At 44.4% G+C, this 24164-nt stretch overlaps 1 long non-coding RNA gene across 1 annotated transcript in view; it reads right to left on the bottom strand.

Annotated features, from left to right (window-relative positions):
- Nucleotides 1–7285: 7285 nt before the first annotated feature.
- Nucleotides 7286–24164, bottom strand: part of LOC135899000 (uncharacterized) — a 39157-nt gene continuing 22278 nt past the window's right edge. The window contains exon 5 of the long non-coding RNA XR_010563485.1: nt 7286–7369. This is a non-coding gene — a long non-coding RNA (uncharacterized lncRNA). The remainder of the gene's footprint in view (nt 7370–24164) is intronic.

The following is a 24164-nucleotide window of genomic DNA, read 5'->3' as shown; positions in this document are numbered from 1 at the left end:
GAGCTTTGCCATTCCTTACAGGTAGACAATTATGTCAGCTAGCACAACGGTTTGGTTTCACCTATTATGTGCGCTAACGCACTCGTACCTTCGAAGACGCTCATCGACATCAATATTTCCTATCCCGGAAAGCGTTCCTGGGTCAGGGGTTTGGGACAAAATCACTGCCGGCGTTGTGATAGTGGTTGCTCCCAACGCCATGGTGGCTGTCCTCTCACAGTTTCTATGGGTTGTTATGCTGTTAGTGGTGAAGCTGCGTTAGCTTCGGAGCTCCGTCGTGAAGAGCTGTACACAGCACCTCCACCAAATATGCTGCGCAGGGAAGAAGCAAGAATGGAAATGTATTTACAGTAGGTACAAGAATTTACAATAATTGACAATGACACGTATCGCACGCTGACAACTGTGCCTTACATGCAAACTATGGCGTGGGACACGAACGACAGCGACAGTTTATACCACGAGTAGTGGTGCCCCAATTTATGACTTCGAGTGCGCGCCACGGCGACGATTCTACCCAGTATCATAGCCCGACAACTAAGACGGTGCTACATCCCGACGACTGGATGCATTCCTGTACCACGCCTCTGACAGGAGGGTCAGGGGAGGTGGATTTTCGAACGCACCGAGTGCGCATCGTGAAATACCTGAGCTCAATTTACCCCTCTGTGTACCACCTCTCAACCACGACATATCTGAGCTGGCTTTCTCAGTAGCTGTAGGCACTTGACAAAAGGCTCGCGAAGGGCTTGCCGCATTTGCGAACGGTTGACTTGCTCTTTAACTTTATCTTCCTTGTTTGTAATCCCTGCAGAGCTCTTTGCATTTGACATTTACATCAAAGAAACTACAAGTTTCTGGCACGAAAGGATGACATCCTTAGTAGACAAAAGATGCTCTGGCAGATGAAAATGGGTGATAATACTGTCGCACGTCTTCTAGACGTCTGTCTTCTAGTAGATGAAGAAGCGCGAAAGAAAATCCTGCACGCAGAACTGCAGTCATTCACAACGACTTGCCGTGGAACAGTGCAACCGTCTTTCTGGCCATGGCGTGTCTCCGCTGCTTTGTCGATGTAAAAAGAAAACTCGCCTTTACACTCAAATTGAACAAGATCGATGAAATGCTGCGTGCTCTCATAGCGTCAAAGCTGGAAGGGAGAAGAAAAGGAAATTTGTGGGTCAGAACCCATTACTTCAATCACAGACGATGTGCCAGTGAAAAGGCTGGAGGTACACGGCTTTCATGTATTCTAACATGGGGAAGCTGCCTGTGCGCCTAAAACTGTTTCCTGTTCATCTCAAAGCGAGACAGGCGCCGTATGGGCAGGCCTTGCATAACGATGGCAAGGATACCGCTTGGCAACAGACGGCCGACATATGACTGCTCACAAATGTGCAAGTGTGCGTCGAGTGGGTCAGGAATTATCGCGTTTATGGGATTCGTGGATACGTTAGGGTCATGTAGGATTATTTGTCAAGTCCGAGACTAGCCAACACCTCTATGTGCCAAAACATGGATGACCACGGCTTAGAAGTGGTCTCTTGCTCTGACAGTACAGACTTTGCTGTGTCGGATCCCAAAGGCGAATACAAGACCAACAGTGGGAAAGGACGCCTGCGATTCGAGACTAAAGCTGGCGCATCTGTGACGCTGGAGTTATCGGTGGCAGCCATCTTTTATTCCTATCGGAACGGTGCAGCCTGCGCCTATTCAGAAGAAAATTCAGTTTTGTTCGGCACATTAATACATCTTTCACGCGTTCGCGTCACTTTGACGCGGTAAGTTTTTGCGGTTTGGTGACGTCGTGTGAGAAGCAGGTGAAGTGGGTGCAATCCGAAATCTTTTGACCAATAGACGAGGGCTAAGGGGAAAAATTCGTCGAATCAAAAATAGCTATTTTATTTTCGTTCGGTCAAATTATGCATAATCAGTGTGCACACGTCATATCAGATGGGGAGCTATCGCGGTTTTTGTGACGGGTTGGTCCAAAAACGTTTTTTACCAATCGCGGTAGGCTGATTGCAAAATTTGAATAGAAAAGTTTGGAATAGTTTTACGTTATTGCGTCCCTGGTACGCCCCCCTCTTCCCCTTGTATATTTCCTTCGAGCCTTTAAGGTGAAAATAAATGAAATGATCGAAATATATATCGTGTCCATAACGTCATGGCGTAATTTTACCGGTCAGAAGAAATCAATGAAACCAGATGGAAATTTGAAATCTTCGCCAGATCAAAGAAAAACTCTGCAAGTTTAATACTTGTTCAGTGCCGTTTGAATAGCTCTACCGTATAGCCTCTACAGACTCGTCGCATACCGATGGCCTATCAGAACTGGGTTTGTCCAACAAGCTTCCAGTATCCTTCAACTGCTTATCCCACGGATTAATGTTATTCCTGCACCAGGGAAGCCTATTCTTGTTGTAGTAAGGGAGTCTCTTTTGTTGAAGCTTAGTGGGCCTTCCTAATTTTGTTTTACCTGGATTAGTATGGCAACACTGGCTCTCACCATCTTTTCCCAGTGTCAGGCGCCACTGTAGGCCCATAGATGGAGTGTACGTGATGAGGTGAATGCGAGCTTACCTCCCTCAGAATGTAAAAGAAAGTTCTTCTCTTACGAGGATTCGAACTACTGGCTATGCCAATCGAGCAACCGAGATAGCACAATCAGATAATGCTGTAGGTCGCGAAAACACCATATAGCGGAGAACTACAACCCAGATGATCTTACATGCCTGAAAGCTCCCGTGGTATATCCGCTATTGGCGAGTTTTCCTGATTTGCCATGAGTTGCACAAATAAGTCACAATGTTCTCGATCCGCGTATATGGCGCTTCAATACTGGCTAGTGCTTTCTATCTAACAGCCACCACGTCAAGTACCTGGCACACTCTCCGAAGATGGGATCCAGGCCTTCATAGCGGCGCTAGGGCCGCCGAACACCGGCGATATTACTCCGTGCTCTCGCAACAGCACAACGATATGGCAAGTCGCTCACTTGCATCATCAATTAAGGCACACTTACACCTCACGCCTATGCAGCGTTTCCTTTGTTTCATCGCTTTCAATATGTCAATACCATTTTGGCCCATGCGCTAGCTTGATTACACCACAACACTCTTGTTCACAGATGGTGACGAAAGCCGTCATGAAGGGGGTTTTCAAGAAGCGGCGGAGGCTTAGCATTGCTTCCAAAGGTGCAGACGGTAGCACGTATGCTGCAATTCCCACCGAGAGAGTGGGCTGATGTTGTGCGTTGGGAACCTTCATGAGGGCTTTCCACGCTCAGTTAGTAGAGACGTGGTCGTGCCGTCAAGCCGAGACCGAAATAATTGTGATATTCATCTCTAAAGATTCGTGCTGTAAATGTATACTGCGAGGACCATCATCGAAGCCGCAACTCTTACAAAAGAATGTGCGTTTGTAGACCATAGGTCACTTTGAGCGATAAGGAAGTTTTATTTGTAGATGCCGCTGTTCGCTGCGTCCCGTCCTAAGGTTGTGCTTTCAAGGTTGTGATTTCCATTCACTTTTCGTTTAGCCAGCATACATAGGTAGGTTTGGTTGTGATTACGTGTACACGGGTACATGTAATTTGTATGTTCTTTATTATAAAGTTCGATTCGAAATCAGCGCTTTTTCTCGTCGTTCCTTTCTCGTAATTCTCTTTCAGCCGCGCTCTGCACATCGTATGAAAGCTTGCAGCCTGGCCGGGACCCCTCCGGCACCTAGACAATAATCATCGACGAGATTATATAAATGCATTCTGTTATGCTGTCTCTGCGGCCTGTAAAACACGATATACATGATTTCGTCGGACGGTTGGTGGATTAACCCTATGGCGCCACTAGCCGTGTGGAATTTACTGCGCCGACGCACACTACCTCGTTGCGTGGATGCATTTAATGCGGGTGCTTTGGACATGGCTCCAACAGCTTTCCACAAGCTCCACAAGTCATTAAGTAAGAACCGCATTGGTTTTGATCGCTGCAGGCCCTTTCCGGTGGCATACGACTGTTCAGGGCTTCTATGGAAACTGTGGCTGAACGTATGGCACTTCTTCAACACCATGACTCAATCGTACTGCGGCCCTTGACCGGGGAACCTAACAGAAGTCTCTTCCCCTTAAGCTTCGGACTGAAGGCTGGAACAAGTTCCTGGGCGTGGTTCCCGTCATCGAGTACTTGTCCACCAATCTTGTTCTAGGAGTTCATTTCCTACTCTCCGACAAAGTTCGGCTCAGGATGACAGGTTTACCCTTTGAGCTCAACTGCTTCATCTATTTAGGGTCACTAAGTTGAGCTAGTCAAGCCAAAGACAATCCTATATGTTCTAAAAGGCACAGTGCACTTTTCGCGGAATGCTGCCATCATGTGGCAAGCGTAACTGCGCTCTTTAAAACATGGTAATCTGACAAGTGGGATTTACGTTGCCACCAGAATCTGTTTGTGCATTATCCTAGAATTCAATATAATATTGAGATGACCAAAACCCAAACTATATGCTGCAATAGTGTAGCATTACAAGAACAACATTTCCCGAGTTGATGCTCAAAGTGCTTACTGGGAGTCGAATTCCCTTGATGAAAAGAAACTGCCGCTTCTGGTAATGTTTACTGGTGCACTTGAAGCCGCCATAAGTGTCAGAATCATGTAACTTCCGAAGGGTTCACGAATAACATTCGTGTGACTCCAGCTACAATGTCTCGCCTCTAGAAAAACTCCTCTCATTTGGGGGAGCTGAACTGCAAGTTAACTGCTCGTAAAACACTTTTTCTGGGAATAGCATAAAGTGTCGATGCTTTTCTTTCTTCTGCGCAAAATTACTCTAATATGACATAAAAGGCGTGATTTTGAATATAGAAAGAGAAACGCCTGAGAGGCGTCGCTCGAATGATACTGTTTCTAGGAGACAATATGCATATGCAGAAAAGTTATCGTCGTCTTTGCAGCGGGCTGCTCGAGCCCCATCTCCTGACCTGATCCATCTGCAGGGCTTTGAAGGCCCTTTTGTATTTCTTGAAGGCGGCAGACCTGTATTGGGCCCTTGAATTGGCTGGACAATCCGAGCACGCGCACTATCTCACAGTCTTTTTTTACTCTTCCCTCTCGTCTTTTTTTTTCGATTTTTTTCCGTTCCTCGGCCTAACGTAGCCTACATGGCGCACTTTTGGGTAATATCTCTGCCGTCGCACACCTATCTGTCTCCTCTACCTGCCGGTTCTTGGTCTTCTTCTTCAAAGGGCACCCTGGGCTTGCTTTATCTTTTTGAGCGCGCCTTTTCCTGCGAAACAGTCCCCTGCCTCAATATAAAGCATGATCATGCTGCTGCCGCTATTTATTTGTAAGCATTATCACATAGATGAGTTCTTCGAATGTAGGTCGTATATAGGCGAGGTTCATCAGGCCGAAATCTCTCGTAGCGATGACAGCATAGAAGAGTCTTGATTTGTCTAAAAAATAATCACGACGAAATGTCTGGCTACACTACGGAAATAATTTTATTATTGAAGACTAGGATGCGTCATTACGGGTATGCCATATTCATGGCCGTTCCTCATGAATGACTGTGCCCCACACTGAAACAAATTATCGATTTCCTAAGTGGTTACTTATGTGTCGCATTTCCCTGTACCTGCTCGTGTAATCCCCATTGTTCCCTCAAACAGCACCATGTGTCGCCTTCATCGTCATTGCATCGCTGTGCAGACGTCCGCCAATGCGCCTCCACCTAATTTGAGGGTTGCGTTTCAGCACAGTTTTCTAGCGGTATACCGCAAAATGTAAAGTTCTATGACATTAAGTTTGTTCATTTTTTGGTGGATGAACTTAAGCCTTTGGTGAAGTCATTTCTTGCATACGACCAAATAAACAGAATTGTTTGCATCCCTGCTTGTTACACGAAATTTATTTAATACCGCTTCACTAAGGAAGCGTTTCGCATAGATTGTAGCGTGCGCTGTGGATATACATCATGTTTAAGTATTCAAGATACTTTCATAAACAATCCAAATTCTTTTTATAGGATATATTAGTCTTCTTTTTATTACGAGCAAAAAGGCAATTTTCCATGCATGGTATCGTGTACAGCAATGCATAAAATGTAATTGATTTGTATGCACACGAAGACTAGTGCTTAGACCACGCAAAATAAATTTATTTTCCCGTTTTCACAGGTCTACCGACACCCTCACTGAGAGAGCACATGTTTGAGCAGGCCTGTTACAATCATTTTATACTTACACCAAGAACCGCTGCAGCTTGCCGTTGACAGCTTGAGCACACTCATGATTTGCACCAGATAATCAGTGTAGAGGCGTATCAATTTTCTGGAGACCGCTCAAATTGTTTTCTGTGCCTAAGAGGCGAAGCTCATAGCTTGGTTGGCCATACAGCAAATGGAGATGCGACACACTTTGATAATTTAATGAGATGAATATTCAAGCGGTTTCAGCTTAAGGCAAAGGGTTATCGATGTGAAAGTTCCCCCATGCGGGACATGACGCCGCCGACACACTCAGAGATGTTCGTCTTGTTCTGCTTTTCTTTCCGGAAGCGGCGAGGAAATTTCCACGTGCACCTAAAGTTATCAAGCTTCGAGAGTAGCTAGTAATAAAAATTAATTGATACAGGCCAGGCTTAACGACCACTGCACAAAGAAACAGTGTGGTCAAATCAGCGCAAGCTTTAAGTCGAGCATGGACGAGTGCAACAAATGTGATATCTCAGTTTCTTCGGAAGCGTGTCAGGCTAACCTAACTTTGAATTCGAAACAGCTACTTGAATTTACTTCAGCCTATTTCGTTACCTTTGACAATTACACAAAATAAGACATGGAAGAATCCAACCATTGTAATAAATGTCGCTTCATGACAAATATCGGCTATAGTTGTGTATACACAAAACATATATTTAACATCATCTTAGGGCCACCGACATATTGAGACAGAGTTATTAGGGAGACTTTCATTAGAAGGAGAGTAACTCAACTTTATACTCCTTTTGTGAGCTCCAGGTACAGAGCATGTCTACGAACTTGATCTGTAATGTTTATAGCTTCTGCTGTATGGGAGAAACTTATTGCCCAGTCTGAGGGATAGCTCCACACAACATTACATTTTTATGTATAAAATTATTTCACTCATCGGCTTATTGTACTAATTCACGTAGATCCGCAATTGCATCAACTCAGAATCCCCAAGCGAATTACTGCGCGAAACATCACTGCAATGTGCATGCTCAAGTTAACTTGCAATCTCAGTCACGGAACATACAGAAAGTTCAGCTAAGCAGTGTGCATTGGATTTATTTCATTTTAAAGGAAGATTATGAAGATTCTTGTCCTCATCACTTGCACTTTTTGTAAAATCCTGCAAAAAAAGAGGCATTATTACAGTCACAAGTTCTCTAAATTGTCAGGGTGCTGCATCTGAGAAAGAAAAAAATCCACATACTTTTTTACATGTTCAAGTGATGGCAAGCGTAGTACAGCTATTCTTAGCAGAACAAAGTGAATGGGATGGTAACATCATTACTGAAAGCTCTTCCTTCCTCAAGCAAGACGATGCAATAAATATCCGAAATAGAAAATTCCACTTTCCTCTTAATACCAATGCCGAGAAAAAAGTAAATTTTTATTTGCTTCATGCGCAATCACGCTCAAAAAAGTATATCATTATTGACAAGTTTCTGCGATGAATGCTGCGACCTTCATGCTGTGATGGATTCTGCTTTTATAGCTGACTACGAAGAGCAAACGCTAGACTTTACGTATTGCGTTTTACAGTAAAAACAGTCTGTCTCCGGATCTTCGCAGGATCCTGTTTCATATAAACTACCCCATCGCTCGGGGCTGCCGCTATAAATGTTCCTCTCACCGGCTCCCTTCAATATGGAATTACAAAACGAAACAGCAAACGCTACCTAAATATGATCACAACATCAGGTGCACGCTTCCGAGCAGATCAGTGCATTATCGAGACGAATTCATTGGTTTCATTATTGCCGCCACTACGCAGGGACAAGCTTTATTCGGCTCGTTTGCCCATTTTTTTACTTGGAGTATAACGGAAAGGAAACGAGTTATTCGGTAACGGAACCCCAAAAGCTCTCTAAGACGAAACTTGGGGGTTATTTGCCACATAATCCTGATTTCAGATATATTTAACAAGCAGTAAAAAAATGTGAACCTAAAGTAGAAAAGTAGGAAGGGTAAAAAATTTATATTTTAATAGATATGTGAAGGGAAAGAAAGAACAACATAAAGGTACACATCCTATGTTTTAAACTTTTCATTACCACTGCGAAACCCTTAAAGACGCAGACATTAAATGCATGAACGATGTCCTTTTCTCGCAGGAGACGCCCAAAACGATTGTTCACTTTAAGAAATGTCTAGTTTTGGCACCGACTTGTATAGCCTGTGCTAGGGCAAGTGTACGCTAACAGAGGCGGTCTTCAGAATATACAGATCTTTAAAATAATTTGCTGACAGAGTGGTCTGTGTATGTGTGTAAACTTTCATAGAAATGAGCTCCGGAGGCTCGACTATTTAAGCCAACCTCCCCAAGTTCGCACTCTCAAATCAAGTCCTTCAGCGACTTCATGGGCCCACTGAACGGCCCTTAGTTAGTCTTGAAACAATCTGCTTTGAATCCTTTTTTCCACTGTGTCCATTCTTCAGTGAGGTTGGGGTGAGTCGCGGGACACCCCGCTGGCATTTGTCTAATTCCAATTATGCCAATACAATCGTTGCAGTCACTCTTAATCTCCCTCTCTGGATGTATTTCATTTCTGTGGTGTGGCGTGGGATATGTACCTGTTTGCAAAAAGGGCAGTGAGTCTGCCTGAGCCCTGTTCAGTTTTGAATGTGGCAAGAGAAATTGCCGCTGTCCTAGATAGTGATGTTTTGTGATGTCATATTAAGTTAATAAATGATCTCAATATTCCCTGGCTTGCTAGTGAACCGCTCGGTTGTGATTGTCATGGCTAGCAATTCCTCATGCCACGTCATGAGCAACTTCACTGAGGTTTATTAAAATCCTCTAAACTGGCCTTTGAATCACTGCAAGTGCAAGCCAACTTATTACTCCAGATGGCTGGAGCCATGGCCGCTTGTTCCTCCTCCATGGGTCCCTTGGGAAAAATAGTGGTAGCGTGTCGTACCTTCCCTAGAGAATTGGATACACTGGCCTTGTGTGCTTCTTAACCTTTCACCAACGCAGCATCACATTTAGCTGCCAGTTGGTTCCACTGCTCTATTTCCTGCAAGGCCGCTTTAGCGCTTTCCTTTCTCGATTTAACATTATATTCTGGCTGTATGTTTCTGGGGATAGAGTTGGTTCTGATCCTATTCCAAACTTAAGTCCTTAATTCTACTTCAGCCTCTATTGGGGCTCCTTGATCTATTCAGTTCTAAACCTATAGCCGGTAATATGTTCCTATCACTTCGTGTTCCTGTTAATTTTTCGTATTCTGCTAGCTGTTGGGTCTGCGCGATTTCTTCCATTGTGTTGTGCACCGATAGAATCATGAGTTTGACAGTTGCCGCCTTACTCTCCATCCCTAGGGCTTCTTTATCGAGCTTCATGAGCATCACATTAGGTTTGTTAAATTTTGCCTGCTCTGCCTGCCTGCCTCATAAGTGATATAACAGAGAGCAAAGGCGTGTAATACTTTCAAAGCACTGCCTTCCCCAAAGGCTCTGCGTCCGTTATTATTTCTCCTTAGTAACCTAATTACTTCATCTGTTTTATTAGAGATATCGTGTATTGTTATATAGTTAGCATTGTTTCCTTTTTTTGAGATACCCAACAATCTATATTTTTTTTCATCTAGCCTAATTGGGGATCCTTCAAAATTTTATGAGCACTCTTGGCTTACCTCCCGGAATGTAACCTCTTGGTTTACAACCTTTTCTGCAAAGTTTAATGACAAGAGTTCTGATATGGCTGCCAAGCATTTCAACCACATGTCTTTCAGTGTGTTCTCTAAAATATTAAACCTTTGCTGTAATCTGCTCTCTGTCTGTCTTACATTACACTAGTCATTCCATATGGTTCTGTCGGCGGTATATGCTGTATACTGTATACCCTCAATTTTCTCCAAATTTCTTGCAACCTCGGGCATTGCTCTATTGAATAGCATGGCTGAGAGCCCAGCCCCTTGTGGAGTGCCCCTATTTCCCAAATGCTAGGTTCCTGGTTTAAGCTCTCCCAGCATGAGTAGTGCATTTCTGTTTGTGAGAAAGTCTCTAATCAAGTTAAAAATTCTCTTTCCTAACCCTATCCCCAAGAGAACGTCAAGTAGTCCCTTATGCTTTATGCGATCAAAAGCGTTTTTCACATCCAATCGCAATAGAACTATCGTATGCGCTGCGCTGACCTGTATAAGTTTTTGTTTTGTCAGTGGCATCGCATCCTGCATTGACAGCCCAGGACGAAAGCCGATCAAGTTGCATAGGAGGATGTCGTTCTCCTCAGCGTATTTCGTGAGTCGATTTAGGATGACATGTTCTATAGATTTGCACAGACATGACGTTACGAAAATAGGACGGATGTGGCCCCAAGTGAGTTCTTTGCCTCGTTTTGGCATGAGGATAGTAATGGCCACCCTCCATTCCTATGATTATGCACCTTTTTTCCAACATTCATAGATATGTTCAGGTATATAAGAAATTGATCCATCACCTAGATTTCTTAGTGTCTTGTTGCTGTGGTGTAACGGTAATAAAAAGGATAAGGTGCCTCAAAAGGCTCGCCAACGTTTCCATAGAGGATCTATCTTCTTCAAAGGCGGCCTCATCCTTTTCGGCGTGTCAGTTTTAGTGGGCTACTAGAGTGACGTCAGGTGCGGTGGTTTTCGTTGATGGCTGGCTGTAAAGGGCGAAACTGCAAAGAAAATAAGCGCTGTCGCCTGATGTCTATAAGCGTGGTTACTAAAACAACGAAAGAAGAGCGGGTAGGCGCGGAGAAAGGAAAACAGAAATTGAAAAAAGTGAAATAAGAGAGGCCAAAACAGAAAAAAGAACAAGAAAAAAAAGAACCGCATGGGGAGGTTTTGGCGAAGCGAGAAGTTAGGGAGCATTCAGAGGTGTTGTCATGGCATGTTTTTGTGGCTTTAGAATAGCCGGTCAGCCCGTCAGTACGCGAGTAACAAAAAAGAGCTAAAAAGACATCAGCTGAAAGAAAGACTGTCGGGTAAATTTGAAGGAGTTAAGATGACGACAAGGAGTCTGGGGTGCAATCCATGGAATGACTGGGAGGCAGAGGGTTGGTCTTTCAAGGGAGGGTAGCCCCAGTAGCTCAACGTAGGCGTCGTCATGACGGTATACGAAAGTGGCGGCATCCTGTGTGGCTGAGGCGCCGAAAAAGGTATCCTGGCATCTGCGACCTTGGAAGGTGTTGGTGAGCGTGTTTCAAAAAAATAATAAGGGATGCAATGGAGAAGAAGAAAGGTGGGGAGCGGAGAGGGAGAAGTGAGAACAAACAAGGACGGCTACCTTGTCATATTGACGTCTCTCAGTTCTTTACAAATTTGGCGCAGTCAAGGACAGAATTCGAACCTGTGTTGCGCACCTCATCCGCTTCGTCTCACCAACGGTGATTCGCTTGAACGCTAAAAAAATCTGCGCGGCCGGCGACAGGCAGACGAGCACGGCAACCCTTTTCCACGGAGGACAGTTCGCTGTTGCAGGTGAGCACTGATTATTTATTCAAAATGGTCACGAATGAACTTTTGCTATCGGTGGTACAACGCAACCGTGTACGGCCAGCATGAATGAAGGAATCCGATTATACGAAAGTGTGCAAGGCGTTTTTTATCATACAATGGAACTCGATCAGAGAACCAGTGAACACCAGCAACAAATACTAGACCTCGTAACGAAAGACGTCCTCTAGCATTCTCTGAGCCCATCGTTGGAACCGGTAAAACTGGTTGTTTATGACGGTTCGTCACCTGCAAACGCAAGGGCTTGGCTGAGTTTCTACGAGCACACTTGCGACCAAAATAGTTGGGGACATGACCTTGACAAGGTTATGGATATGCGCTTGTGCCTAGGAGGCACAGCAAAAACCTGGCATGACTTGAGAATCACTCAAAGAGCGCACCGTCCTTGGACTGAGTGGAGAGACAGTTATTTTACGTCTTTCTCCGAGAATAAGCTCCAGAGCTGGCACAGCGCTATACCCTTCAAATATAATACCGGCACTGTGGTAAAATATTTTTTTAGAAGAGAAGGCTGCTACATATTGCTGACTCCACGTTATCGGACTCGCCGTTCGTACTCATACCTCTGATTCGTACCTCTGATTATATTAGCATTGATGAAGAGCATGCAGCGTGAGGTACAATTACAAACTGCACATACTGTTGATGACTTGCTTACAAATATGAAATATTTATGCACTTTGCAGCATCAAAAAAGTACTTCTAATGGCTACAGTACTTCATCCTATGAAGATCACACGCTGCGGTGTAAAAACGGGACCAAGTTGATATCGGGAGGTCACCCTCTCTCATTTAAAGACACCATCATTCTTGCCGATCATGCCAACCTCGTGTACATTTCTGTACCAGCAAATGGAAGGGCAAATGAAAGGGACAAGGGCAAATGGTAGTGGAGCTTCGATAACAGTTGTAAACAAGAGCGAAATTCCGGACCTAAGCGTTGTTGAAAATTATCCTTTGACAGTGATTGCTTACGACGGCAAGAAACAGACGTATAATGAGTGCGTGGAACTGTTGATCACATTTAAAGGAAAAATAACCTTAACTAACGCTCTCGTACTCGACGGAGTAAAATATTAGGTGCTCTTGCCTCGCCCAGTCATGCAACAGCTACGATTAAACCTCTATAGGGATGGGAAGTCACTACTCGAGATGACCGCAAAATGTCTTCGGTTTCACTTGCTGAACGTCAACGGAAGCCCACTGCATTGGCGCACATTATCAACCTGTATTCCTAAATAATATGCGTCGGGGGCTATCCGAAGGCCACATCAAAGTTTGAAGTCCCGTTTGAACATCGCGGCAAGAGTATATTGAAACGCAAGGCTTACATTAGGTGGCTAGAGAAGAAACATTGGTTGCAGGAAGAAATATAGAAGATGTTTGACGCCGGTTTGATCCACCCATCAACCTCTGCTTTCGCTTCTCCGATCATCATTGCTCCTGAAGGAGTAGACACATGTCGTCTCTGTACTGATTACAGGCAGGTCAACAAACAGACCAACTTATTTGGCTTTCCATTGCCACTTATCGACGAAATAATCGATGAAACCGGGGGCTTCAAAGCGATTCTCGCTTGGACGTGTGCGAAGGCTTCTGGCAAGAGCCACTGTCAGAGGAGACAAACACTTTTTCCGGCTTCGTTGCACCATTCGACATATACGAATATAACCGGCTACCTTTTCTCTGGAAGGACTCACCCGCATTGCTCAAGAGGGTGATGAACAATGTTCTATAGCCATATATTAGAATTTTTGCAATATTATATTGATGACATCATTGTGTATTAGAGGACTTAGGGGGAGCGCACTGAACGCCTGGCGAAGGTCTTACAAGCACTCATCAATGCCGCACAAAACTGAACTTTATTCTGAACAGCCGCAGGCTAGCCCATTTCGAAAGGAATAAAAGATAGCTGCTGCCAAACGCTCAGTCAGTGTCTACTCGCACATGACGGAGAGCATGGGTTTATTTGCCTACAATAAAACTTATTGCGTAGCCGTGTAACATTTTCGAGCACTTTCGCCATGTTTACGACCTTGCTCGGCCAACTATTATTTGGTGAGGATCCGTCTTAGCGGCATTATTAACCATCCGTTGCATGCCACCACGATTTTCGAGCAGCGCCTCAAGCTAAGTGTGGGAAAGTGGACCACTCACAGACGCCGGCGGCACCTTCTTCCTCCGGTTATCAATTTTGAGCGTACCAGCTCGGCCCTATCGAGTCCCTCTCCACTTGACCGTGCTTCTCGCCTCTTCTCAACCAATTAGATAAGACAAGCCGCTCACTGCAGGCAATACTATTCGTTTTTAAAGCAAATAAAAGTGACTGCCTAGAAACGACGAGAGCGTTTGGTTGGTCTGTTCAGACAAACCTGCGGGTCACCGCCCGATCCTTGCCTCAGCGGTTGCGTAAATATAACGTCAGGAGATGGGAATAAATATTATTGGAATAGTTTTAAGTTATAGGGCCATTCGTGGATGATATGATAGTTTCAAATTTAAGTTACAGCTTTTAGAAATAGTTGGTCGCCACGTGCCAAATTTCCTTTGCAAATTTTAATTACTTCAATTGGGCGTTTGCGCTTCGTTGAGTGCCTAGAGGAATGCGCATCTATGCTGCATTTCCACACACGTGCGTCTGACGTAGGTAGCTAGCGGCGGTGGTACCTGTCTAACGTCGTCTAACGCCAGGTCGTGATTATATAACTTTGACAATAGTTTCCCTGTACCTCCACTTTGAGAGGCTGGAATCGAGTCAGATCTTTTCTGCTCTCACTCTCCGATTTGTTTCTCCGTTTTGTTATCTTATCTTTTCTTCTTTCTTCTTTAGGACCCCAAACACGATAATATCTTTTTCGGCGCCTGCACCACATAGGATGGTGCCACTTCTGTGTACCGCCATGACGACTCTTGACCGAACTCCGGAGGCTGACATCTCTTGAATGACCAAGCTGCTGCCATCTTAATACCTCATGCATTGACTCTAGACTCCGTGTCAACGTCATAACACGTTCAAAACTGCCCGACACTCTGCTGCACAACTCAAGCCATTCGTTCCATTGATCTTTTTTGTTACTAGCGCACTGATCGGCTGAGTAGCTCGTTTGTAGGCACAAACGCAGGCCGCCAATGACACCTACGGCTTCTGTTCAGTTCTCTGAAGGCCTCTTAATGACTCGCTCGCTCAAACGCCTCCTATACCCTTCTTTTTCTTTTTTATGCCACCTTGTCAGTTTCCCGCTTTTGTCCCCTCGTCTTAGAAGCCACATCCAGGGACGTCAACCGACAAAGATCTTATTCTTTTCGCTCTCTCTCTTCACAGCCACGCCACCAACAACGGCCGCACGTAACATCACTCTGCTCCCCTGTTAAAATTGACATGTCGAGGATGATGAGGCCACCTTTGACGAATATAGGTCCGCCTATCGAAAGGCTGGCCAGCCTTTCTTGGGCAACCTATTCCTGTTTATTACATTTATGCGCAAAGTAGGTCGTGTGTAAAGCATGGGCAAAGTGCAGATTGGATGGGCTACTGGCGACTTTTGCAGTGAATACGTATTCATGTGTAGTCGCCGTTTGAAGTATTAAACACCTGGTGAACATTTGAGTCAGCTATCAACGCAAGGCTGTATTATTCGACAAGCGCTTTTCGGGCATGTTGCGATCAACCGTCGCCCCTACGTAGAAGTCTACGGATTAATTACCGCCATTGTTAATGCTTCTACGCTAGTGCAGAAAGGCCGTTTTCCGCTGTGTTTTGCAGTTTGCCTACGAAATTGTAACACCAAGCACTCGTCAACTTAAAATGGGGATCATGTCTAGTTAAATGTAGGACAAGACGTTAAGCTTAATGGCTTAGGTTTTCAAAATGTCTTGTTAGTCCTAGTTTTTTTAGTTATGGTTAGTTATATTAGGCAATCGTGCTGCACACGTTGAGCAAGACAAGGCACCTGCTTTACGATTACGTACAGGGCAATTTGCAGGGTAAGTTTGAGCAGTGTGGGCTGATTGTGATACTTGCAATAATTAACATGGGCAAGCGCTTCTTAGCGCTATAGGTGTGTTTTCACGATGATATATGCTCTACATACTAGCACTAGAAAAACAATAACGAGCGCCGAGATCGAATTCGACAAAATAAAGACGGAGAAGCTACTTTTGATGAACTTGGGATAATAAAAGTCTCACTGTGGGAAGTATGTCCTCATTATTTTTTAAACATTGCTCGAAAGCCTTATATATGGACAACGCTTCGAATAGGTCAGTCATAGGCAAAGAACATTTTGTACGCCAAGTGATGTTCTCAAAGCAACTGCTATAAAGAAGCAGCCACGTCGGCAATTACGCTATGATGGTGAAGATCGCACAAGTTTGATGTTCTTTATTTTTCGCAGAAGATCCAGTCTGGCCAGCGTAAGCACCCTATGGCCATAAGGGGTTCGTGGCTAACATTACAAGCTTCGCTCAGTGTACTTCTTTAAATTTCTGCACCGTTCATGTCTGACCATGAATTATTTGGGTGTGTTCCTTTTAGGTGTATGTTCTGATGAATATTTTAAATTTGTGTCCCTAAATATTTGATCACACATTTTTCGTGATGTGTGAGGTGTTCTTCATTCGCGAAGGGTAGTCGTCATCAGCTGCTAGAAAGAAAGTGAAAACGCTGGCGTGTCTGTCTTTGAACGCTATTTTACCGTTGACTTTCAGGAAGAGAACAATGCAATATAGCAAGTTTACGTGTGTTTTTATTAATTATGACAGTTTTTCCATCACCTGGGATGTATAGGACAAGCCTCAGTGTTGAACTGAATAATGTGATCAGGTATACGTTACTTACACTGTAAATCAAGGTGCATAGATGTCTAAATGTGTGGTAAATCAATTCCTAATTATTTACATTAACGCAAATATTGCTTATATAAATTTTGGTCACCCATTTCACTAATCACGACCAATTAGAACTCAATTTGAAACAACCGATAGTTTCGAGATAAGCACAGTCAAACACTCAATTATTCATTATCATTTCTCGCGAAAATATTGTTCGCATCTAAGAGCACTTTCGCTCAAGAAGTTCAACTGGGCTATATACCCCCGAAGATGTTTTAAATTTACGTTATTGATACACGAACATCCTTTATGTAAGCAGAACAATCAAACCAAATCATTGTGTATTGAAAAATCATTACCTTACAAAACTTCTTTTTTTCATGCTCGCATGGCTTCCTAACGCAAACGCCTTGTTTTGGTGTTTTATAGGCGCCTCAGAAGTCAGTTCAGTAGTGTCATGTTCGGGGTTCTAGATTTCAACTGTGTAGCGACACATGACTTCCTGAGCGCCATGAAATACAAATCATTGGCAGTGACATAAACCAGTGTGTTATCACAGCACATCCTCACCAGTGATCCAAAAGCTCTGTCTGTTGTGTAAATAACGATTACAATATCCCTTAGTAGTATTCGGTTCCAGAAATCAGCTGTGCGCGGCCCTGCTATGAAATTGTCTCCCACATGGGCTTTCGTTCCGATCGCAATTTCTGTGGCGTGGCGTGGGATATGTACCTGTTTGCAAAAAGGGCAGTGAGACTGCCTGAGCCCTGTTCAGTTTTGAATGTGGCAGTAGAAATTGCCGGTGCCCTAGATAGTGATGTTTTGTGATGTCATATTAAGTTAATAAATGGTCTCAATATTCCCTGGCTTGCTGGTGAACCGCTCGGTTGTGACTGTCATGGCTAGCGATTCCTCATGCCATGCCATGAGCAACTTCACTGAGGTTTATTAAAATCCTTTAAACTGCCCTTGAATCACTGTAAGTGCAAGCCAACTTATTACTCCTTATGGCTGGAGCCATGGCCGCTTGTTCCTCCTCCATGGGTTCCTTGGGAAAAATAGTGGTAGCGTCTTGCACCTTCCCTTGAGAATTGGATACAATGGCCTTGTATGCTTCTTTACCTTTCACCAACGCAGCATCAAATATAGCTGCCAGTTGTTTCTGCTGCTCTATTTCCTGCAAGACCGCTTTAGCTCTTTCCTTTCTCAATTTAAAATTATATTCTGGCTGTATGTTTCTGGGGATAGAGTTGGTTCTGATCTTATTCCAAACTTAAGTCCTTCATTCTACTTCAGCCTCTATTGGGGCTCCTTGATCTATTCAGTTCTAAACCTATAGCCTGTAGTAGGGTCCTACCAGTTCGTGTTTCTGTTAATTTTTCGTATTCCGCTAGCTCTTGGGTCTGCGCGATTTCTTCCATTGTGTTGTGTGCCCATAGACTCATGAGTTTGACTGTTGCCGCCTTACTCTCCATCCCTAGGGTTTCTTTATCCAGCTTCATGAGCATCCCATTAGGTTTGTTAAATTTGGCCTGCTCTGCCTGCCTGTCACATAAGTGATATGACAGAGAGCAAAGGCGTGTATTACCTTCAAAGCACTGCCTTCCCCTAAGCCTGTGCGTCCGTTGGTAATTCTCCTTAGTAACCTAATCACTTCATCTGTTTCATTAGATATATCTTGTATTGTAATATAGTTAGCATTGTTTCCTTTTTTGAGATACCCAACAATCTTGATTTTTCTTCATCTAGCCTAATTTATAAGATTGATACAAGATTTTATAAGCACTCTTGGCTTACCTCCCGGAATGTAACCTCTTGGTTTACAACCTTTTCTGCAAAGTTTAATGACAAGAGTTCTGATATGGCTGCCAACCATTTCAACCACATGTCTTTCAGTGTGTTTTCTAAAACATTTAAACTTTCCTGTAATCTGCTCTCTGTCTGTCGTACATTAAACTAGTCATTCCATATGGTTCTGTCGTCGGTATATGCTGTATACTGTAAACCCTCAATTTTCTCCGAATTTCTTGCAACCTTGGGCATTGGTATATTGAATAGCATGGTTGAGAGTCATGGTCAGCCCCTTGTGGAGTGCCCCTATTTCCCAAATTCTAGGTTCCTGGTTTAAGCTCTCCCAGCATGAGCTGTGCATTTCTGTTTCTGAGAAAGTCTCTTATCAAGTTAAAAATTCTCTTACCTAACCCTATCCCCAAGAGAACGTAAAGTACTCCCTTATGCTTTATACGGTCAAAAGCGTTTTTCACATCCAATCGCAAAAGAACTATCGTATGCGCTGGGCGGACCTGTATAAGTTTGTGTTTTGTCAGTGGCATCGCATCCTGCATTGACAGCCCAGGACGAAAGCCGATCAAGTTGCATAGGAGGATGTCGTTCTCCTCAGCGTATTTCGTGAGTCGATTTAGGATGACATGTTCTATAGATTTGCACAGACATGACGTTACGAAAATAGGACGGATGCGGTCCCAAGTGAGTTGTTTGCCTCGTTTTGGTATGAGCATAGTAATGGCCACCCTCCATTCCTATGATTATGCACCTTTTTTTCAACATTCATAGATATGTTCAGGTATATAAGAAATTGATCCATCACCTAGATTTCTTAATGTCTTGTTGCTGTGGTATACCGGTAATAAAAAGGATAAGGTGCCTCAGAAAGGCTCGCCAACGTTTCCATAGAGGATCTATCTTCTTCAAAGGCGGCCTCATCCTTTCGGCATGTTAGTTTTATCGGGCTACTAGAGTGACGTCAGGTGCGGTGGTTTTCGCTAACGGCTGGCTCTAAAGGGAGAAACTGCAAAGAAAATAAGTGCTGTCGCCTGATGTCTGTAAGCGTGGTTCGTAAAACAACGGAAGAAGAGCGGGAAGGCGAGGAGAAAGAAAAAAGAAAATGAAAAAGAGAAAGGAGAGAGGCAAAACAGAAAAAAGAACAAGAAAAAAAAAAGAAGCGCATGGGGAGGTTTTGGCGAAGAGAGAAGTTAAGGAGCATTAGGGGTGTTGTGGCATGTTTTTGTGGCTTTAGAATAGCCGGTGAGCCCGTTAGTACGCGAGTAACAAAAAGGAGCCAAAAAGACATCAGCTGAAATAAAGACTGTCGGGTAAATTTGAAGGAGTTAAGATGACGACAAGGAGTCTGGGGTGCAATGCATGGGATGACTGGGAGGCAGAGGGTTGGTCTTTCAAGGGAGGGTAGCCCCAGTAGATCAACGTAGGCGTCGGCATGACGGTATACGAAAGTGGCGGCATCCTGTGTGGCTGAGGCGCCGAAAAAGGTATCCTGGCGTCTGGGACTTTGGAAGGTGTTGGTGAGCATGTTTCAAAAAAATAATAAGGAATGCAATTGTGAAGAAGAAAGGTGGGGACCGGAGAGGAAGAAGTACGAACAAACAAGGACGGCTACCTTGTCATATTGACGTCTCTCAGTTTTTTACAAATTTGGCGCAGTCAGGGACAGAATTCGAACCTGTGTTCCGCACCTCATCCGCTTTGTTTAACCGACGGTGATTCGCTTGAACGCTATGAAATTCTGTGCGGCCGACGACAGGCAGACGAGCACGACAAGCCTTTTCCACGGAGGACAGCTCGCTGTTGCAGGTGAGCACTGATTTCTTGTTCAAAACGGTCACGAATGAACATTTGCTATCGATGGTACAACGTAACGGTGTACGACCAGGATCAGTGAAGAAATCAGATTATACGAGAGTGTGCAAGACATTTTTCATCATATAATGGAACTCGAGCAGAGAAACTGTGAACACCAGCAACAAATACTAGAGCTCGCAACGAAAGACGTCCTCTAGCATTCTCAGAGCCCGTCGTTGGAACCGGTAAAAGCGGTTGTTTATGACCGTTCGTCACCTGCAAACGCACAAGCTTGGCTGAGTTTCTATGAGCACACCTGCGACCAAAATAGTGGGGGACTAGACCTTGACAAGGTTATGGATATGCGCTTGTGTCTAGGAAGCATAGCAAAAAGCTGGCATGACTTGAGAATCACACAAAGAGCGCACCGTCCTTCGGCTGAGTGGAGAGACAGTTATTTTACGTCTTTCTCCGAGAATACGCTCCAGAGCTGGCACAGCGCTATACCCTTCAAATATAGTACCGGGACTGTGGTAAAATATTTTTTTAGAAGAGAAGGCTGCTACATATTGCTGACTCCACGTTATCGGACTCGCCGTTCGTACTCGTACCGCTGATTATATTAGCATTGATGAAGAGCATGCAGCGTGAGGTACAATTACAAACTCCACATACTGTTGATGACTTGCTTACAAATATGAAATATTTATGCACTTTGCAGCATCAAAAAAGTACTTCTAATGGCTACAGTACATCATCCTATGAATATCACACGCTGCGGTGTGAAAACGGGACCAAGTTGATATCGGGAGGTCACCCTCTCTCATTTAAAGACACCATCATTCTTGCCGATCATGCCAAGCTCGTGTACATTTCTGTACCAGCAAATGGAAGGGCAAATGGAAGGGACAAGGACAAATGGTAGTGGAGCTTCGATAACAGTTGTAAACAAGAGCGAAATTCCGGACCTAAGCGTTGTTGAAAATTATCCTGTGACAGTGTTTGCTTACGACGGCAAGAAACAGACGTATAATGAGTGCGTGGAAGTGTTGATCACATTTAAAGGAAAAATAACCTTAACTAACGCTCTCGTACTTGACGGAGTAAAATATCAGCTGCTCTTGCCTCGCCCAGTCATGCAACATGTGCGATTAAACCTCTATAGGGATGGGAAGTCACTACTCGAGATGACCGCAAAATGTCTTCGGTTTCACTTGCTGAACGTCAACGGAAGCCCACTACATCGGCGCACATTATCAACCTGTATTCATAAATAATATGCGTCGGGGGCTATCTGAAGGCCACATCAAAGTTTGAAGTCCCGTTTGAGCATCGCGGCAAGAGTATAGTGAAACGCAAGGCTTACATTAGGTGGCTAGAGAAGAAACATTGGTTGAAGGAAGAAATATAGAAGATGTTTGACGCCGGTGTGATCCACCCATCAACCACTGCTTTCGCTTCTCCGATCATCATTGCTCCTGAAGGAGTAGACACATGTCGTCTCTGTACTGATTACAGGCAGGTCAACAAACAGACGAACTTATTTGGCTTTCCATTGCCACTTATTGACGAAATAATCGATGAAACCGGGGGCTTTAAAGCGATTCTCGCTTGGACGTGTGCGAAGGCTTCTGGCAAGAGCCACTGTCAGAGGAGACAAACACTTTTTCCGGCTTCGTTGCACCATTCGACATATACGAATATAACCGGCTACCTTTTCTCTGGAAGGACTCACCCGCATTGCTCAAGAGGGTGATGAACAATGTTCTATAGCCATATATTAGAATTTTTTGCAATGTTTACATTGATGACATCATTGTGTATTAGAAGACTTAGGGGGAGCACACTGAACGCCTGGCGAAGGTCTTACAAGCACTCATCATTGCCGCACAAAACTGAACTTTACTCTGAATAGCCGCAGGCTAGCCCATTTCGATAGGAATAAAAGATGGCTGCTGCCAATCGCTCAGTCAGTGTCTACTCGCACATGACGGAGAGCATGGGTTTATTTGCCTACAATAAAACTTATTGTGTAGCCGTGTAACGTTTTCGAGCACTTTCGCCATGTTTACGACCTTGCTCGGCCAACAATTATTTGCTGAGGATCCGTCTTAGCGGCATTATTAACCATCCGTTGCATGCCACCACGATTTTCGACCAGTGCCTCAAGCTAAGTGTGGAAAAGTGAACCACTCACAGACGCCGGCGCCACCTTCTTCATCCGGTTGTCAATTTTGAGCGTACCAGCTCGGCCCTATCGAGTCCCTCTCCACTTGACCGTGCTTCTCGCCTCTTCTCAACCAATTAGATAAGACAAGCCGCTCACTGCAGGCAATGCTATTCGTTTTTAAAGCAAATAAAAGTGACTGCCTATAAACGAGGAGAGCGTTTGGTTGGTCTGTTCAGACAAACCTGCTGGTCACCGCCCGATCCTTGCCTCAGCGGTTGCGTAAATATAACGTCAGGAGATGGGAATAAATATTATTGGAATAGTTTTAAGTTATAGGGCCATTCGTGGATGATATGATAGTTTCAAATTTAAGTTACAGCTTTTAGAAATAGTTGGTCGCTACGTGCCAAATTTCCTTTGCCAATTTTAATTAGTTCAATTGGGCGTTTTCGCTTGGTTGAGTGCCTAGAGGAATGCGCATCTATGCTGCATTTCCACACACGTGCGTCTGACGTACGTAGCTAGCGGCGGTGGTACCTGTCTAACGTCGTCTAACGCCAGGTCGTGATTATATAACTTGGACAATAGTTTCCTTGTACCTCCACTTTTAGAGGCTGGAATCTAGTCAGATCTTTTCTGCTCTCACTCTCCGATTTCTTTCTCCGTTTTGTTATCTTATCTTTTCTTTCCTTCGTTCTTCTTTAAGACCCCAACCAACTCGTCCCAAAGTCCCAAACACGAGAATATCTTTTTCGGCGCCTGCACCACAAAGGATGGTGCCACTTCTGTGTACCGCCATGACGACTCTTGCACCGAACTCCGGAGGCTGACATCTCTTGAATGACCAAGCTGCTGCCTTCTTAATACCTCATGCATTGACTCTAGACTCCGTGTCAACGTCACAACACGTTCAAAACTGCCCGACACTGCTGCTGCACAACTCAAGCCATTCGTTCCATTGATCTTTTTTGTTACTAGCGGACTGATCGGCTGAGTAGCTCGTTTGCAGGCACAAACGCAGGCCGCCAATGACACCTACGGCTTCTGTTCAGTTCTCTGAAGGCCTCTTAATGTCTCGCTCGCTCAAACGCATCCTATGCCCTTCTTTTTCTTTTTTTATGCCACCTTGTCAGTTTCCAGCTTTTGTCCCCTCGTCTTAGAAGCCACATCCAGGGACGTCAACCGACAACGATCTTATTCATTCCGCTCTCTCTCTTTGCAGCCACGCCACCAACAACGGCCGCACGTAACATCACTCTGCTCACCTGTTAAAATTGACATGTCGAGGATGATGAAGCCACCGTTGACGAATATAGGTCCGCCTATCGAAAGGCTGGCCAGCCTTTCTCAGGCAACCTATTCCTGTTTATTACATTTATGGGCAAAGTAGGTCGTGGGTAAAGCGTGGGCAAAGTTCAGATTGGATGGACTACTGGCGACTTTTGCAGTGAATACTCACGCAAACGCCTTGTTCCGGTGTTATATAGGCGCCTCAGAAGTTAGTTCAGTAGTGTCATGTTCGGGGCTCTAAATTTCAACTGTGTAGCGACACATGACTTCCTGAGCTCCATGACATACAAATCATTGGCAGTGACATAAACCAGTGTGTTATCACAGCACATCCTCACCAGCGATCCAAAAGCTCTCTCTGGTGTTTAAATAACGATTACAATGACCCTTAGTAGTATTCGGTTCCAGAAATCAGCTGTGCGTGGCCCTGCTATGAAATTGTCTCGCACATGGGCTTTCGTTCCGATCGCAATTATACCGACAGTCGAGGCGAGTACGTGCCATTGGCGCCACAATCATATTTTCTTGGTATTGATTCGCATGTG

Source organism: Dermacentor albipictus, chromosome 7 (assembly GCF_038994185.2).
Source record: "Dermacentor albipictus isolate Rhodes 1998 colony chromosome 7, USDA_Dalb.pri_finalv2, whole genome shotgun sequence".
Classification (NCBI taxonomy): domain Eukaryota; kingdom Metazoa; phylum Arthropoda; class Arachnida; order Ixodida; family Ixodidae; genus Dermacentor; species Dermacentor albipictus.
The sequence above is the reverse complement of the archived record's forward strand: the minus strand, read 5'-3'. Positions and strand labels throughout refer to the sequence as shown.